We start from the raw sequence: 11767 nt of genomic DNA on the forward strand, positions 1-11767 counted from the left end.
CTGTCTATTTTTCCTTGTAATTCACTTGTGTTTCCACCAGGAATCTGGATGCTATCCCACTAGGTGCATACATGTTTAGTAATGATATAGCTTTATTACCAATGATGCCCTTTAAGAAGATGTAGTTTCCCTCTGCATCCCTTTTGATGAGATTGATATTTGCTTTTACTTTGTCTGAGATTAGGCTTGCTACCCTAGATTTTTTTTACTTCCTGGGAGGCATACTATATATTGCTCCAATCTTTTACCTTTACTCTGTCTATCTTTCTTCTTCAAATGTGTTTCTTGTAAAGGACATATTGTAAGATTCTGGTGTTTAATCCATTTTGCTATCCATTTCTTTTTTTTTAATGGGACAGTTCAGCCCATTCACATTTACTGTAAGATTACTATTTCTGTATTTCCCTCCATGCTAACTTTCTCCATTTATATTTATCACTTTCCTTTTCTCTTATTCCTCTTCATCAAAATTTTATTACCTTTCCCTTTTGACTTTTATTTCTAAAATGTAACTTTCAATTTATTTTCACTTATACCTTCCCTTCCCTTTTATCAGTCTCTTTTCTCCTTCTTTCCTTGTCACACCCCTCCATAGATAAAGTTAGATTTTAAATCCAAGTGGGAATGTATCATATTCCCTCATTGCCTAAATCTATGAATAGAATTTACTCAGCATTCACATTCTCCCTTCTTTCCCCTCTAAAATTATAAATCTTTGTGCCTCTTCCTTTGGCGTTATGTATCCTCTACTATTATTAATCAGCTATCATCAATCACAGTTAAATTAGCTGATTGCTTGATAAGTTCCTATTGTTATCAAGATATCATCACAGATTGTTTACCTGATTGCTTGATAAGCAGCATTGAGTCAAATTGAATCAAATCATTTTTAAACTTACTCCTTTTTCAAGTCTTTCAAGTAAGCTCAATCCTTCTCATGCATCCAGAGCCATTTCATTTCTTGAAATATTTGTGTGATGTAATCTTGTATCTCTTCAATTGAGAGACAAGATGGGTCATTCTCTTCAATTATATTCTACCCTCTAATTATCCTTAGAAAAGTAAAGTTCTAGGGGTGGATAGGTGGTGCAGTGAATAGAGCACTGGCCTTGGAGTCAGGAGTACCTGGGTTCAAATCCAACCTCAGACACTTAATAATTACCTAGCCTTGTGGCCTTGGGCAAGCCACTTAACCTCATTGCCTTGAAAAGTCTTAAAAATAAAAGTAAAGTTATAAGAATTAGAAGTATTATATCTTCCCTTTTAGGTTGTATTCATTTTGAAAGTCAACCAACATTTGTTTAAAAAAGGTTTTTTGTACCTTTTCATTTACTTTTTTTTTTTAATGTTAACATTTCAGTTGTGCATTTGGTGATTGAATTCTCTGTTCAGTTCTGGCCTTTGTGTCAGGAAATTCTGCAACTCCTCTATTTCATTGAACATCCATCTTCTTTCCCTGGCAGTATATGCTGAATGTTGCAGGGCAATGCATTGTGGGTTGTAACTCTAGGTCCTCAGCTCTTCAAAATATGCTTTTCTTTTGATCCTTCTTTGTTGTGCCTGATAGGTACTGTGTTAGTCTGATTGTGTTCCCCTTGTATTTGAATTGTTTTATTGTTGCTGCTTGTAATGTTCTCTCCTTTATTTGAGGGTTCTGGAATTTGGCTTTTACAGCCCTTGGAGGTTTTATCCTAGGGTCGCTTTTTGGAGTGGTTCTGTGGATTCTTTCAATATTATTTTCTTGTTCTAGTATATTGGGGCAGTTCTCCCTCATATTTTCCTGCATGATGTTTTCCTGATTCTTTTGTTGGTCCAGGCTTTCTGATGGTCTGATGATTCGTAGATTGTCTCTTCTGGATCTATTTTCCATGTCATTTGTTTTCCCTAGAAGGTACTTTATATTTTCTTTATTTTTTGCAGCCTTTTTATTTTGTTTGATGGAATCTTGTAGTCTTGTAGATTAATTTGTTTCTATTTGTTCAATTCCAAATTTTAGGATTTTTTTCTTCAATTAACTTCTGTTATTCCTTTATCAGTTGGTTATTTTTACTTTTAATGGAGTTGATTTCTTTGGTCAAGTTTTCACAAAATTCCTACATGCCTTTCATTTCTCTTTTCCATTTTTCTTCTTCTTTACTTTGATATTTAAAATCTTTCTTTTAGTTCTTCATTGAGCTTTTGTATTTGAATCCTATTTATAGACTGTTTTGATACTTCCCTGTGACTGATTTTTCACTGCTTTATTCTTCAGACATGGTATTGCTGTCATCTTTGTCTGTAGAGTAGTTTTCTATAGTGAGCGCTCTTTTAGTTTTTTTGTTCATATTCGTTGTTTTATCAACAATGTTCATCATTTTTGTCGCTCCTGGGATATATGGAGTATAGATGCAAATTTTTATTTTTTCTGGGCCCGGGGTCTGATCCCCGGCTTGTTGTTGGCCAAGATGTTACCTATGCAGTTCAGACCTTTCCCTTGAAGGGTTTTTTCCTTCTTTATGTCCAGGTTCTGACTTAACAGTGGATTGTTCCCAATCCAGTTCTGTCTTTTACCCCAGTGTTTTCAGAGTTCAGACTTTGTTTGGGGTTGGGATTCTTCCTGCTGGCTTGCTATCTAGCTGCCAGGACCTCTTTTATTATTATGTTATTGGGACTTGGATTGCATTGTGGCTAAAAACCTCTTTCTGGCTTTCCCTGCTCTCCTGCCTCCTAGACTTTACTCCCCCCTTTGCCCAGAAGAGACAGACCTTCAATGTAGATCCTCCACGATATCTACAATTGAAAATTTCCTTGAATCTTCTCTTTTTTATGTGGAATATGTAGTGTGATTGTCAGAGTAGAGACTTCATTTATCTTTGGTGGGGGAAAACTCTGGGAGCATGCAAAATTCAGGCTGCCATCTTGGCTCTGTCCTGAATGTCATTTTTTTATGTTGATCACCAATAGGATCAGTGGGAATTTCCTGAAGTAGTGACTGGACTAGGAGCATGGGATATATGGGGGAGGGGGGGGGAGAGAGAGAGAGAGAGAGAGAGAGAGAGAGAGAGAGAGAGAGAGAAGAAAATGAAGAAGAAGATGAGGAGGAGGAGAAAAGAAAAGGACAGGAATAAGAGGGAAGGAAAGGAGGAAGGGAAGAAGTGAGGAAGAGGGGAGAAAGGAAAAGAAGGAGGCAAGGAGAAAAGGAGAGGGAGGGAAATAGATATGAACAAAAGAAAGTTATGTCAGAGAAATTGGTATCAATCTATTTTTATGTTGATTTTTTTGGCCATAGAAATAGAAGGGGAAAAACAATTTTAGTAATATAATAGCAACAGTGTTATCATCTTGTTTTACTTCCAAGTGCTTGATTTTTAAGACCATTTCAAATACCAAGTTTGTTTTTTATAACTATATTTGAACATTTTAATTAAATTCAGTTGTACATGCTTAGCTTGTGCTTTTATTTATATTAAGCAAAACATTTAAAATCAAATATCCTTCTTATATATGCTAATCTTCACTTTTTATCTATAAATGAGATGTTTATTATTTTTAAATTTAATTGCAGTGAGAGATAGGTTGTAAATGTTCCATTTAATAAGAACGTCATTCAAAGATAGCATATGTGCTTGGCTTCACAAGTTGTGTGAAATGTATTTGCTAGGATTCATTTTTTTTGAAACTAAATTTAAATGTACATTTTTGTAGCATAAGAAATACCTTACATTTTTTAAATTATAAATCATGATCTATGAGTTCAAAGGGGGTATAGAATACAATATTTAAACTTCTACTCCAATTAATATTTACATGAAACTATTATGAAAAGATAAGTTCTTAAAATTGCATATAAATCCATTTCCAATACATATATTTTATATCTCTCCTCCATATGTAGATATTGCATCTTATGCATATCTTTTCAACTATGGAATTTTCTTAATGTTTTTAAAGAAGATCCATAATAATATGAGGATTTCTCCTTCAATTCATTAAATATTTAAGACAAAGATTTTTAGTCATTCTTTGTGTTCTGGAATTTTTTGACACCTGATGTTTTCCTATGAATATCTTCTTATAATAATGATTGTAAATAGAGGTAATTAAATACATAGGATTACAAGGGGATATTGTAACATGCATATTATATGTATATTCTCTGGGGTAGTAAGGTGGCCCAGTGGATAGAGTTTGCCTTTGGCTCTGGAAGACTTATCTTTGTAAGTTCAAAGCTAGCCTCAGACACTTACAAACTATAGGACTCAGGGCAACACACTTAACCATGCTTCCCTTAGTTTCCTCATATCCTTCAAACAAGCAAACAAACAAACAAACAAATGACTGGGGAAAGAAATGACAAATAACTCTATGATCTCTGCCAAGAAAATTTCAAATGAAGTCAGGAAAAGTTGGACACAACTGAACAAAATATACATGTACCCATATATGCGTGTGTAGATATATGTCTATGTTAACACAGATTATCTTGATCCTATAAGTATAAATATGGATTATATAAATATAAAATAAACATAAAAAGGAAATAGAAATAGATTTGGAAAACTATATTAATTTAGATGATATAGACAGTGATATACTGGAGTATCCAGTCCTTTATTATCTACCTATCATAGTTTTTATGCTTAGAACTATTGCTTTTCCAGTCATATAAGCTCATGAATGTATTTTATACCATAAAATCCTATCTGTAATATTTATAATAGCCTTCATAGGACTTCAGAGTTTATCAAACCTAACCTTTTTATTTTAAAGTTGAGAAAAAGTTCAGGGAAGTTGACTTGCTTTAAGACACACAGGTATTGTTAGTCCTCTCTTTGGAATTCACATCTGTTTTCACTGTCATTGCTTTTTAAACTGTACAACTATCCTTTCATTGGTTCTTTTAAAAAATAATTAATTAATAATTTATTTTCATAAATATGCACATGTTTATTTTTAAGTTACAAAATTTCCTTCCACTTTCCCTTCCTACACCTCTTCTCTCAGTGGTGAACAGTCACTTTAGCATTGTAGGTACAAATTTTGATAAATATGTTTACAGATTAGACCTTTTCATGATGAGAAATTAGGATTAAGGGAAAGAGATACATAAAAGATAATTTTTATAAAGTCTTCATCAGATTCTGAAGGGATGATTTTTCTATTCTTTTTGTTTTGTTTTTCTTCCTCTGGACAGGGATAACATTGCCCATAACCAATCTAAAACAATCTCTAAACTGCTAAGAGGAGCTGCTTCCATTAAAGTTGATCATCTCACAATGTTATTGTTAATATATACATTGTTCTCTTGGTTCTGCTCCCTTCACTTAGCATGAGATCCTGTAAGTCATTCCATACTTCTCTAGACTCTTACCATTTATGATTTCTTATAGAACAATAATATTCCATAGTATTCATGTACTATAACTTTTTTAGCCATTCCCCAATTGATGGGTATCCCCTCAATTTCCAATTCTTTGCCACTACAAAAAAGAGCTGCTATGTATATTTTGGAACATGTGGGACTTTTCCCATTTTTTATGATTTTTTTCTGGACATAGACTTAGAATTTTAATTGCTGGGTCAAAGGGTATGTTTATTGTTCTTTGGGCATAGTTCCATATTGCTCTCCATCCAGGGGCCCTTATGAAAGAACTGTCATAAACTTTTATAAGATAGAAGGAACTTGATAAATCATTTATTCCCTTTCCCTTCTTTTATATATGGGGAACCAAAGACCCATCAATCTTAGTTTAACAGTTCAAGAGGTCCTCATTGGAAGTAATGCCTAAACTAGAAATGCAAACTGTTCACTTTTTGTCTTGTACTATTTACCTTTCAACATACTGCCTCCTGCTGTCAGTCTTGCTGTGAAATAATGAATCTATTTGCAAAGCAAATAATCATAAACCATTTTTTAGGTGTAATACCAGATCTTCAAAAATTAATTTGTTGATATTCAATAATTCTGAGATAGGATCATCTTTGAGTTTCTAGAGACTTGGACAATTGCATTTGACTTCTAGAACTTGTCCCATTTGAAAACCTGAGATGTTCATGTAAAATAAATTTGCCATTTAGAGCCAAATGGTATTTGTCACATTGATAAGCAAATCTCTAGGAAAATAAATGTTCTTATGACATTTACAACCCTGTTTTCTGACATCTTGTGACTCTCATATAGTTCAAATAATCTTCCATAATTTTTGACTGTGTCTTACCATGGGCAAGCAAATGTCAGGGTAGGGAATACACTTGATAAAGCAATTTGTGGATATAATATTTATGTAATAAATTCTCTGTTCTTCAACTCAGTTCTAATTTATAATTTTGAGTGGCTTGAGAAGAATTTAAAAAGAACATTGCCAATGAATCATATTTCTACTTTACCTCATCTCCACCTTTGATAATACAAATGTTGGAAAGAAAAATATTGTGGTCAGATATTTGAAAACTTCATGTTTAAATAATGTTCTTTGACTTAGAATATTAATGCCAACTTCTAAGACAAAGTCTTTATAAAAGGGAGACCATTTACTTTATTATTAAAAACTTCCTCTATAGAGGCTGATTTTTTTTCAGAATGCATATACATATTTTCAATTATATACAGCATAATATGTGCTGCCTGTATACATGTACTGAATGAATGGATAATTTTGTGTTTTATCCATTTCTAAATCCTGAAAATATTGCTTATTTATATAGATACTAATATTTTAGAGTCTATGACTAATTATTCACAACTATTGTATTGTTGGGTTTTTTTTGAAAATTAGTAAGCTTTTGCCCCAATAACTTAGATTTTGGGAAGTTATAAAACATTAGCTTTCTATGCTCATTTGTTTCTATTTATTGTGTACCTAATCTATTTCTTTCATCAAATATTATTTGTTATTCATTATCATTTTTTGCTGTGTATTGTTTTTCATATAGTTTGAGATTTAGTATTACTAGATGACCTTCATTCATATTTACTTTTTTGTTGATTCCCACAATATATTTAATCTTTTAGTTCTCAGATGAAAATTTCTCTTTTCCTCAATCTATAAGTAATTCTTTGGCAGTTTAGCTGGCATATCACTGAATAAATAACAGTATTGTCATTTATCTTATATTAGCTTGACCTACCCATAGCCATTAATATTTCTCCAATTGTTTATGTCTAAATCTTTTATGTGAAAAATGTTTTGTAATTGTGTTCATATAATTCCTGTTTATGTCCTGGCAGATAGACTTCTAAGTATTTTATACTGTCATTATTTTTAAATGTATTCTCCTTATATCTTTTCTTGCTGTATTTAATGGGATATATGTTGATGATTCATGCAGATTTATTTTACATCCTACAAATTTGCTAAATTTGGTAATTATTTAGATGAGTTTTTTTTTTAAATTTGACTGTCATGGATCTCTTAAACATACCATCATATGCCATCTGAAAAAAAAGATCATTTTTTCTTTTCCTTTTTATATTCATATTCCTTATTTCCCCCCTTAAGTTTGCTATAGTTAAGATTTGTAGTAATTGAATGGTAATGGTGCTAAAGGATATTTTTGGCTCCAGTCTTTTTTGGAAAGTTCAGTTTATTACATTACAAATAATGCTTGTTTTAGGATATATACTACCTTTCACTTTTAGAAAAATTTCATTTATTCCTAGTTTTTCTAATGTTTAATATTGAAGGTTGTTATATTTCGTCAAAATTTTCTACATCTGCTGATATAATCTTACAATTTAAAAAAATCATGCTTATGATTTTCCTGATATTGAAATAGTCTTACATCCTTAGAATTACTATATCCACGTCATCTGTGATATATTGTTCTTATCTCTTTGCTTTTATTTTAATTTAAACTTTCATATCAATATTCATTAGGAAAATTGACTTATAGTTTTCTTTCTCTGTTTTTTGCTCTCCTTGGTTTAGATATCCAAATGGTTATTTGGGTCATAAAGGAATTTGGTAAAGCTTCTTTAGCCATTTTTAAAAATAATTTGCATAGGTTTGGAAATAATTCTTTTTAATGTTTGATAGAATTCATTTGTTCTATTTTGTTGGTTTTAGAACTATGGTCATGATGGGATAAGGAGCATTTGTATTGTGCTACTAGAAATGAAATTCTTGGAGCAGTGCAAGACATATCAGAGTGAAAGTATTTCCCAAGAATGTTTTCATTAAAGCAAAACAAAAAAACACAGATTTGAAGATGATCAGATATCATTATACCATAAATGATGCCAACTTTTGACCCAGCAGCATTATTCCTATGATTCTCCAGGCAGCTTCTGAGAAATAAATGTCTGTAGGTTGTAAAGTTGAATAAAATAGATTGTTGTAAAACAGATTAGGATAATTGTATCAAACTGATAATATGTTACTCAACAGGAGTAAAACCCTAATTTCATACATTAGGTGTGCCTACTGACAAAGACTAAAGGGGTTTTAACTCCCAGTTGTGGCACTTGAACTGAATGTTGCTAAGTAAAAACCCCTAAACCCAGCATTACTGTAACACCTCAGTACTTAGATGATATGGGAAAGATCTATATCTAAAAGGCAAGGTCTCCAGACCAGTACCAAAACTCCTATTTCCTATACTATCAGACCACTGGCTAAGACAGTTGTGGAAAATGCAGTGAAAAGAATGTATTTACACAATGCTCCCTTCACTATCATCAATATAATGTATGCATCATATCAGTAGTCAATTGATGTCATGGTCTTCCTTGATAAAGAAGGTCAATAACCAATTCAAATTCGCTTGTAAAATCCATCTATTCTTAGATTCACTCCCATACTCCACCAAACACATCCAAGGAGGTATAGTTATGGCTTTTTCAGTTTTCTTTTCTAAGAGAACTATTTAAGTATTCTATTTTTATTGTTGTTGTTGATCTGGGTAACTTACATTTTTGTTCATGAAGGTATGAAAGATATATGAATGTAAATCTCATATATACATAACATCATTGTGTAGATATATATCTTGTTAGGTTTATTGTCACATTGTTGGACAAAATAGTTCCTACTCTGCTTGAATTTTATATTCCTTTGTTGTACATTTGCCTCTTTCACTTTTGATAAGAGTAATTTGGTTTTCTTCTTTACTTTTTTAAAATAAAATTAGTAGTAATTTTTCGATTTTATTTTTTCCATGAATTTATATCTTAGACAAATTTATCAGTGATTTTTTAATTTTTGTTAATCTGTCCTTTGACTTTGACAGGATTTCCATATGTTTATAATTAGATCTTTGTAGTTGCATGTCCTATTTGTTGATCTGATCATTCTCACTTTTATCAATGTAAACATTTATACATAAACATTTTCTATGATGTTCTGCTTTCAAAACATTCCACAAATTTTAATATATTGTATCATTGTTGTCAAAATTATTGATAATTTCTAAGATTTGTTCTTTGATGTAGTCAAATAAATATTAGAGTATTTAATTTAGCATTAATTTTTAATATATGCTCCAAAGTCCACTTATTGAAGGTAATTCTTATTGCAATATGAATTAAAAACATTATATTCAATATTTCTGCTTTTCTGCACTAATTATGAGGTTTCTGTACTGTAAAATATGGTCAAATTTTTCATGATACCATGCAAAGCTAAGATTTGGAGTACTTCTTTCTATTTACATTTAATATTTTCCATAAACCTAGCTTATGTAACTCATCTAAAAGTCTACTATTCTCCTTAATTTCAGTATTCTTAAGTTTATGATTAGATTCAACTAGTTCAGGCAAGGGAAAATTAATGTCTGCCACTGATATTGTTTTACTGTCTATTTCCAACAGTATCTCATTGAAATTTTCTTTTTTTAATTTTTAAATTTTAAAAATTTATTTATTTTTGAATTTTACAATTATCTTCCTAATCTCGCTTCCCTCCCCCAGTGGTCCACAGAAGGCAGTATGATAGTCTTTACATTGTTGCCATGCTATACATTGATCCAAATTGAATGTGTTGAGAAAGAAATCATACTTTTAAGGAAAAAATAAAATATAAGAGATAGCAAAATTACATAATAAGAAAAACATTAAATTAGAGGTAATAGTCTTTGGTTTTTGTCCAAACTCCACATTTCTTTCTCTGGATACTGATGGTTCATTGCAGATAGCCCTAAAATGTCCCTGATTGTTGCACTGGTGAAATGAGCAAGTCCATTAAGAGTGATCATCAATCTAATTTTATGGTGTACAATGTTCTTCTGATTCTGCTCATCTCACTCAGCATCAGTACGTGTAAATTTTTTTCCATTTATTTATTTGTTTGTTTTTTTTATTTCATCCATATGCATATGTATATTTCTGAGTTACAAAATTTCCTTCCATCCTCCCTTCCCACCAACCTCCCTTCAGTGGTGAACAGTCAGATAAACACTGTACAAATGCATTTTTGATAAACAGGTTTACGGGTTAGGCATTTTTGTTAAGAAGAATTAAGATTAATGTAAAGAGATATATAAGAGAATTTTTATAATTTTTTCATCAGATTCTGAAGTGTTATTTTATTTTGTTTTCTTTTGTTTTCTTTTTCTTCTAATGGATGTGGGTAACATTGTTCATAGCTGTTCTAGTACAGTTGTCCTAACTCTCTGAACTGCTGAGAGTAGCTGCTTCCAACAAGGTTGATTATCACAAGATGTTGTTTTTGAAGGAGTTTTCCATTTTGAGAGAATTGTTTTCTTTTTGCACTGGTCAAATGGTATTTTTTAAGGATTCTTTTCATTGTTTCAAGATGTTAATTTTCTCTTGCATTTCTTTTCCTAATTTTTCCAATTGATTTTTAAACTCTTTCCTGATCTCTTATAAGAAGTCTTTCTGGGCTGGACCAATTTATATTCTCCTCTGAATGACACCAGTTCCCAAACATGGCAAATGCAAAGTGAAAATCATACCTTAAAAATTAAAATCCACATCGAGAAAAGGAATTATGGAGTCTAAATGCAGCCCAAAGCATATTATTTTCAATTTTTCAATTTTTTATGTTTTATGTTTTCCCCCTTTTGTTCTAATTCATTTTAAAACATGATTGTTATGGAAATATGTTTAAATGAGCATATATTTTTAATCTATATTAAATTGCTTCCTGTCAAGGGGAGGTGGGCGGAAATCAATGGAGGGAGAAAAATGGGGAGCTCAAATCTTACAAAAAATGAATGTTGAAAACTAACTAGAAACCAAATAAACTAATTTTAAAGAATCAGTGGGTCAAAGAACACATGTTGGAAAAAATAATTTAATCCAAGACCATAACAATGAGACAATATGCCAAAACTTGTGGCATACAGCTAAAGAATTTATTAGGGAAAATTTTCTATATTTAAATTCTTTCTTGCATTCATAAAATAAAGAAAGAGAACATTGAACTGGACTTATAACTTAAAACATCTAGATCAATGTCAAATGAAAATATCCCAGTTTAATAGTAGATTTTGAAAATCAAAGGAGATATTAATAAAATTGAATGAAAGAAAAATCTTTGACCTTATAAAAACTACTGAGATGATTTTTATGAAATAACCCATACAATTGATTAACCTTTTGTTAATCTAATTTTTAAAAAGAAAGAAAAATACCAAATTATCAGTATCAAAACTCAAGAGGGTGAATTCACCACCAATGAGGTAGAAATTAATTGAATAATTCAGAGATATTTTTTCTCAAATATATGCCAATATATTTGACAATCTAAGTGAAATGAATATTTACAAAAAATGTAAATTACCCTTACAACAGAAGCGGAACAAAAATACTTAGGTACTCTTATTTCAG

The 11767-nt window shown here is 31.1% G+C and overlaps 1 long non-coding RNA gene across 1 annotated transcript in view; it reads right to left on the reverse strand.

The window, feature by feature from the left end:
• Positions 1-11767, reverse strand: part of LOC141501741 (uncharacterized) — a 110548-nt gene that overhangs the window by 82195 nt on the left and 16586 nt on the right. The window lies entirely within an intron of this gene.

The sequence above is a fragment of the Macrotis lagotis genome, chromosome 1, assembly GCF_037893015.1.
Source record: "Macrotis lagotis isolate mMagLag1 chromosome 1, bilby.v1.9.chrom.fasta, whole genome shotgun sequence".
Classification (NCBI taxonomy): Eukaryota; Metazoa; Chordata; class Mammalia; order Peramelemorphia; family Peramelidae; genus Macrotis; species Macrotis lagotis.